Here is an 8,255-nt window from a genome sequence, read left to right as displayed (position 1 = left end):
ATTGATCAAATCGTGTTTTGCAGGTCTTGATGTTCAAATATGCGAGAAACCGAGTAAAACGAGTTAAAATATTGAAGTGTCAAGTCTTGAAGCATGTTGGAAAGGTTGAAGAGTTGAAATAGAGTTTAAAAGCTGAAAAGTCACTTTCTGGCACCCCATCACCCACTGAGCAAGTTTCTGGCACCTGGCGAGAGTCTGAAGTTAGTTAATGAGCTGAAAAACAAGGTGGCACCCCACCACCAAGTCCCTGATTTTCTGGCGCCCAGCCAGAACGTTCTGATTGGCAATTATTACGAATTTAGTAAAGGGTTTTTATGGAAAGTGATATAAAAACATCCTAAACTTGTGAAAAAAACCCTAATTCGACTTTGGGGAGTTCTTGGGCGATCGTTGAGCATTCTTGGAGCTTTTTCGGAGATCTTGAAGCCTAGGAATCATTGGTACGAGTTCGGGGAAGAAGACTTGAAGATCTAATCGGGTTTTCTAGTTCTTTGTTCTTGATTTTTCTTACGAAACTTGTTATGATGAATTCCTTGTTGAACATCTTTGATTTGTTTTCGTTTATGAACATGCTTGGCTAAACTTATAAACCACCTAGACATTGATGAATGGATTAATTTAAAGTTTTTACCGTTTATGTTATTTGCATGATAGTTATGGATTGATTGTGTTTTGTAAAAAGTTTGATTTAATGGTTTGATGTGTATGCGCACTTTGAATTGGTTCATTGTTATTATTTGCTTCGTATGATTCTTAGTGACGGTCTATATCACAACATAGAGTCATATTAGGGTTTAGAATTTCGGTGAGTGTCTATATCACATAAGAAAACCTTAACTCTTTAGGGAGAATTGGCCAATAAACCCTAGAAGTAAGTGGTAATAATTTGCTAAGTCTTAGTGTTCTGCTAGTCCTAATACCTGGAAAGTGAGGGGCTATTGGTAGGTCTTACCCGGCGAATCGCTTTAGATATTCCTTGGAAAAGGTCATGTCTTGGTTTACCTGTCGGTTTTATTTGTCTATCAAGTCAAATTAATTACTTCAAACTACCCTAGATCTATGATTGGAAAAGAGTAGGTCAATATTAGGGTACTTACACAATAATTAGACAACTGGAAAGGCGTCTAATAACCGGTAGAATTAACGGCCTAGGTAGTGCCACAGGTTTCTCCTTGAGAAGGGTCGAGGGGCCTCGTTGGTTCTTAATAGGTTTAGTACTTTACGATCCCGGTTCCATAACTCATGCATGTAACTTAATCGGTAATCTCTTAAAAACAATCCAGGATTCTTGTCTAGGTGGTCTCGTTCTCGCATAAAGAAAAGTCCTTAGTCTTAATTCGTATTAGTCTAGTTCTAGTTTAATTTAGTAGTTTAATATAGATTTCTTAGATTTTCCGTAACCCCCCCCCCCCCAAAAAAAATAATTAAAACAAGTAAAGTCGTGTCTGTCAGCGTCTGTTAGAGTCTAATTTGCGTGATACATAGAGTCCTGTGGTTCGATACTCGGACTTGCTTAGGCTTTACTACATTGACCGGTACACTTGCCGGTTGTGTGGTTTAGGTTTTAGAGAGTCTGTTTTTATAAATTTAAAGCTTTGTAGTGTCTAGCTTAGGGAGTCTAATTTAGTTAATTTTTATAGTCTGTTTAGCACACATCATGGAGGATAGAGAAAATGTCACTATTCATCTATATATTTGGGGGGACACTATTCACCCACTATAATTTTTTAATATATATTGAAAGTGGTTGTGAGTGAAGAAGAGAGAAAATGGAGTCTTGCCTCTTTTGAAAGCATTCACATTTAGAAGTTAAATTAACATATATATATAGTGCTTGATTACGGCTTGTGCCTTCATTATTGTATTCGTAGCCACTGCACAATGGATTGATAGATGGATGACTCAAGCATGTTCGAGTAGTGTACATATATAATATCTGAGATTCTCCACATGAATCTTCTATTTGTAGGAATTAGGTAGAGAATCAACTTTGAGTGGTACATGCATCCGTATCATCTTTACAATACAAATGAAAGTTTGTTGTGAAATTAAAACCATGAGGACAGTTGTTATAAAAGAGGTGATCAATTTGAAGGTACTAAGATACAAATAGAAACCAAACCTACCACTAGGGCTCTTCACGAGCCGAGCCGAACCGAGCCGAATCGAGCGGACCTTTGCTCATGTTTGGCTCGTTTACAAACCGAACCGAGCGAAGCGGCTCATTTAAAACCGAGCCTCAACTCAAGCGAGCGTGTTTTGAGCAGTAAATATTCCGAGCGAGCGTCGAGCGAAGTTCGAGTAATTTGGACAACCGTGTTGCCCGATTTAAATTTACTGAGAGAGATAGAGACAATGTTTGGTCTCAAGTTTTATGTCTTTAAAAACATGCACATTTCATCGTATAATATTTTTCTTATGAATAACAATGTGGCCGATGAGACGATGATCATATTGCATGAACAATTACATTGAGAGCAGGAGACGATCGACTTAGGGTAACGATAGGAAACATTGAGGCGATAAGCAGCCTGTCTTTTATCGGTTTATGGTTTAACTTTTAGATTTGATATTAATTTTTTTTATTGGCGGGATTGGTCTAGTACGTATAGACGTAATTGTAAATTTGTATATAGTGAACCAATATTTGTATATAGTGAACCAAAATCTAATATAGTGGTATATATAAAACTATAAATTTAATAATTTATATTTGTGCATATATATGTGTATATACATGTTTATATATGTATGTATACTAATTAAAAATAATACTTCGAGCTAAACCGAGCCGAGCGGACCTTTGCTCATGCTTGGCTTGTTTACAAACCGAACCGAGCAGAGCGGCTCGTTTACAACCGAGCGTCAAATCGAACGAGCATTTTCCAAGCAATTTCCGAACGAGCGTCGAGCGAGCGACGAGGGGTGAGCGATTTGAACGGCCCTACCTACCACTTTATGTCTTTTGATTTTCTACTTACTGAGATTTGGGATGTGTACTACGCAAATTCCAAAACTAAATGTGTTTATCTCAAAGCATATATGAAAACATATACCACTTTCACATATTCCATGGTGAGGCAAGAACTAAGAAGAAAATATACTAGCACATACTACAACAAATGATAAATACAAAACCCAAACAATAAAATCGCTACATAACCAAAATGATATCTAGATGTATTTAAAAAAAAAACTGCAATACCAATTTCATTAACAAAGTATGGCACAAACTCCTTGTTACAAACATGGGCGGACATACATAGGAAGGGGGGCGTAAATAAAAGATAGTGTAACTTTTATGAAAAAAATCCCAATCGCCCCCTCTTAAAAATTTGTTTAAATGCCCGATCGTCCTCTAAAAAAACAGATCATGGGTCTGCCATTAGTTACAAGTCATAATCTTGTTTGTTATTGAATTTTATTATCAAGATACACACTTGTTAAACCATTTCACACATATATTACCTAAACATACAAAAATAACAAAAAGAAAACAGAAAAAGAAGCTTATTATAGAAAAAAGAAATAAACGAAACGAAATAAAGAAGGAACAAAAGATCAAAGTTATTTTTAATTATATTATATTATACTAGGTTAGAACCCCGTGTGTTACACGGGTTGAATAAATATAATTTTATATATTAAATAATAAAAAGTAATATCATTATGAACCACGTATATTGTACGAGTTAAATAAATGTAATTTTATATATCAAATAATAAAATAGTTATAACTTAAAAATCATTTGTATTATACATATTAAATAAATGTAATCTTGTATACTAAATACTATAAACGTCGTATCTTTAAAAAACCCGTGTATAATCGGGTTGAATAAATCTACCAAATAATAAAAAAATTACATCCTTAAAACCTCGTATATTACACGTGTTGAATAGATCTAAAAAAGAGTTATATCTTTAAAAATCATATGTATTACACAGATTAAATAAATGTAATTTTGTATATTAAATACTAAAAACGTCGTATCTTTAAAAAACCCATGTATAGTCGAGTTAAAAAATCTACCAAATAATAATAAAAAAAATTATATCTTTAAAAACCCCGCGTATTACATAGCAAATGATAAAAAAGTTATATCTTTAAAAACTTCATGTATTACACGGGTTAATTTTGTATACCAAATAATAAAAAAATTATATTTTTAATAAATTATGATAACATTTAATATTAATTCATTATTTATATATCTATATCTATCTATATACTATATATAAGCATTTCCCATGTACAAATTTGTAATTTTCTTTAAAATTTTAAGATGGGATATCAAAAGCCAAGTTAAAACCCCTAATTTTTCAGAATGCTTTTCCCTTTCTACCCTTCTCTCCATATAATAGAATAGGGATGTGGCTTTATTTTTAAGACGTCGTAGGGTTAAAATAGAGCATTTACTATCTGGAATTCCAATTGTCAAAACCGTCGATGCTTGGTGTTCTGTGATGTTGATAAATCACGGCAGACTTCAATCAAATCGCCTCCCCCGTTTATACAACATCCTCCATCTCCAAACATCACCTCCACTTCGCTGGTCACTCACCCTCATCAAGCACCGGCCGCCGCCGCCACTCACACGATCCATCTCCGTCTCCGGTCACCCACCACCGTACTCCTTCTCCACCCTGAACCCCAATCGCCGTACAAGGACGTATTTCTGGTGGCCGTCTCCGGCGGTGGAATGGACGCATCAATCACTGGTGAGTATCTATTACTTTTCAATTTTTCAGTTTGATTCATCTTCAATCTTATTGGAACCCTAGAATTCGTATCCATGTATATGTAACTCAATATGCAGGGTTTGAAGAGGGGTTATCACATACATGGTCAGCCTAGGGTTAGGATGAAGATTCAGTGAGATGACGGCACAGGTAAGCAAATGACATCTTAATTTATGCAAAAAAATCTGATTTGTTTCGATTCAGTATGGTGGGTTGAGTGTGGATTATTGTGATTGCAATCCTGAATTTACTATTGGTGATCCGGCTACAGTTGTTACTGTTAAACCAACCACTAAACAAACTGTGGAGATTATCGTAAATGAGGTAAAATTACAAATAGTTTTGAGAGCTGAAATCTTAATTTATTTGGTTTGTGAAAGCTCATAAGATGACAGTCAATAAACTTGAGATTTTAAAGGACTTCACCCGGTCATGACGATGCCATTTGGGCCCAATCAGCCACCCTCCTCCAGGTTTCAATTCCCTCCATTTTGACCTTTTTTATAGTTGAATTCAGTTTTGTTAGCCTGTTTCTGTTTTTGGTTCAAATCTAACTCGGATCGATACTCTTGATTTGTAGTTGAGACTAAAAGGTAAGTACTTTTTCAAGCCATTAAGGTTTTGGTGAGTGAAGCATTGGATCTGGATTTTCTTGTCAAACCAAGTAAGTCCGGTTCAACTGCTTTTGACTTGAATGTATTAAGTGTCAAGCCCTTCATCTCCAAACGCCGGTGAATCCCAAATGATGTTCCCAATCCCCCAACCGGTGAATCCCAATCGTCGTACGTTATGTGTTGTACATTGTAATTGTATACTATTTATTACAGATTAGGTATTCGATCAATCACTTTTGTAATTCAGATCATTTTTCTTGTTTTGTTTGGCGGTGTTCAGTCAAGAATCATTACATCGAGATTCGCTTTATGGGATTACTAATTCGGTACATCTAACATGGCAACATACAATTTTAGAATTTCATGAAAGCTACAAGGTAACCTATGCTTTATAAATCCTTTTTTTATTTATGGTTACTTATATGCCTGTTCGAGGTTTGTATTGATTTGTTAAGGCTTGGATAGATCCAACGGTTGTAGATAGATTTTCAGCTTAGTTAGGGTTTAAAATGATTTATTTTGAATTAATTTTAGGAATGATACATTTGATAATTTGTATTTGTAATTTTAGCGTAGTTAAAGTACAGTTTGATTTTAAAATTTATAGATGCTCAATTTGTATTTTGATGTTGGTTGAAGTTAACCAGTTATAAGTAGAATGTTATGTGGTAATGGAATTAGAGATGTTGAGTTTGTGACTTGAGCTATATTGATCTTGTGTTTTGAGTTTTGAAATCTATTAGGTTTAGGTCCCTTGATTGTATTTTGTTTCAATGTCGGAGCGAAAAATCAGTTACAAGGTTTTGAATGATAGAGAAAGCGTGAAAGATCTAAAGCATGAAGTGGATAGTTTTTGCTCAGTTAGTGTCATGATGATTCAGGTTATCATGTCTTTATTAACAGGCTGTGTCAGGACAAGCGTTGCATGGCTCTAATATTCGCGAGATGGTATCTGGTGCACGCTCGTTTGCAACCAAACACTCCTTTTCTACTGATAAAGGTATGACTCAGGCTGTTAAGTTTCTTTTTTATCTTATGGGAAACGTTGCATAAATACTTATGAGAAGCTTCGAGAACAGGAAAAATACAACTTTCTGATCAGCAGATGGTACGTTGCTACTGGATCAGTTTATTTTTGACGTTTTCTTGTTGCTTGGGTGTTCTTCATGCAAGTGGTCATCAATGAAGGCCCAACACTTACATATTTTGTTCCTTTTTTGCTTTCATCTTGCTGCACTAGATACAATATCTGCAAATCAATGAATTAGGACATTTTTATATTCATAGTGGTCATTGTTATCATATTAACCTTGATGTAACTTGACTATCTTGATGTAACTTAACTGTATTGATGAGAGGAACATAATTAACATTCTACACACTTGTAAACGTTGGGTAAGTAAACTGCATTATGTTTTTAATGGTTGCTGCTTTAAACTGAAATTTTACTAAACAAAGCATTTATCTGCAACAGAGGAAAGGCTAAGGGTGAGAGGGGCACTCCTCTCTTAGGGGAGTGACCTCTTTTACACACACCCAATCAGCACGCGACACGTCAACTCCCTTCTTAAGTCCCCATTTTGCACTCAAACGTTGACATCACTCCACTCACACAATTATCACAATTATTTGTTTATAAAAAAAGAAGAAAAAAATAGGATTGGTGGAAAAAAGGGTGGACCCACATTAACAACCAATCACCCCCTCTCTCTCTCCTCTCTCTCAATCGGTAAGTACACACCGCTCCCCCACCCCGCTTCCCCTCCCCGAATTGATGGCGGCGGTGTTCCCGCTCCCGGACTTCACTCCCCGCTCCCCTCCCCGAGAAGTGCCCCGCTCACCCTAAGCAAGAAAAGTAGATCCGAAAGCCCGCATCAGTCGAGATAGAAGCCGTTTAAAACAACAGTCTCTCAGTTCACATTTTTGCATATATACAAATATACGTTTTTTTTTTCATTTTGAATTATATTTCTGTCCCGTACTGTCCACTCCGCCGCAACGCGCGGGTTCCCGACTATACTATATAATAAAAGAAACCTGATTTTGGACACGTGTCATTCATTGAAGATGTCTACATTTGTAATTTCCTACATTTTCATACTTAATATTATTATTTACCAAATTGACACTTTTTTTTATTTAGTTTACCCTTATCTCTTATTTAGTATATATGGTTATAACCTAGGAATGATAGGAGACCCGTGTGCAAACATATAACCATGGTTGCAAAAGTCGTTTGGCGCTCCCTAGTCGGTCGACCAGGGAGTTGAGAGTAGTCGGTCTAGGCGGAGAGTACTCGGGGAGTACTCGGACATGTTAAATTGTAAAGAAATTACTTTTTGGAGATTAAATATATGTCAAATAGCATAAATTTACTAATATTTATAACAAAATATGTGAAAATGATATTCATTCTTTAATATGATAGGCATAGAAATTATGTTTTATTATTATTTAAGTCAAACTAGGACCGAGTTGACCTACTAGATCCAATTCTGGCCGAGGTTGACCGCGTTTGATGGACTCCGAGTAATTAGGCGGAGTCGAAGAAAGTCGCCTCGGCAGCCTACCTTGTAGCGACTACTCGGGGAGTACTCGGCCTTGGAAACCTTGTTTTACAACCATGCATATAACATATAATATATAATATATAATATATAGTTACTATAATATAATTGTTCTCTCTCTAATATATAGTAAACTATAATATATAGGAGAGATAAGGCGTATGTACTCCAACGCTTAAGTTATTATTAGATTGACATGTATGCGCAAGAATTGTAATAATATATAGTTACTATATATATTGTTTGTAATAAGTTTAGGTTATAACATTATATTAGTTTACAGGCGTAGCTTTTTATGTAACCAAAACTCAGTTATTTTTGTTTTTAGAAA

At 35.4% G+C, this 8,255-nt stretch overlaps 2 long non-coding RNA genes across 2 annotated transcripts; both read left to right on the top strand.

Annotated features, from left to right (window-relative positions):
* Nucleotides 1-4,438: 4,438 nt before the first annotated feature.
* On the top strand, nucleotides 4,439-5,541 carry LOC110910648. Its single transcript, XR_002576358.2, has 3 exons — nucleotides 4,439-4,722; nucleotides 4,821-5,216; nucleotides 5,324-5,541. It is a non-coding gene; the product is annotated as an uncharacterized LOC110910648 (long non-coding RNA).
* A 586-nt stretch (nucleotides 5,542-6,127) lies between these two features.
* Nucleotides 6,128-6,778, top strand: LOC110910649. The gene is made up of 2 exons (XR_002576360.1): nucleotides 6,128-6,357; nucleotides 6,437-6,778. It is a non-coding gene; the product is annotated as an uncharacterized LOC110910649 (long non-coding RNA).
* The last annotated feature ends 1,477 nt before the right edge of the window (nucleotides 6,779-8,255 follow it).

This window comes from Helianthus annuus, chromosome 15 (assembly GCF_002127325.2).
Source record: "Helianthus annuus cultivar XRQ/B chromosome 15, HanXRQr2.0-SUNRISE, whole genome shotgun sequence".
Lineage (NCBI taxonomy): Eukaryota > Viridiplantae > Streptophyta > Magnoliopsida > Asterales > Asteraceae > Helianthus > Helianthus annuus.
Note: the sequence above shows the minus strand (reverse complement) of the source record. Positions and strands in the feature narration are given on the sequence as shown.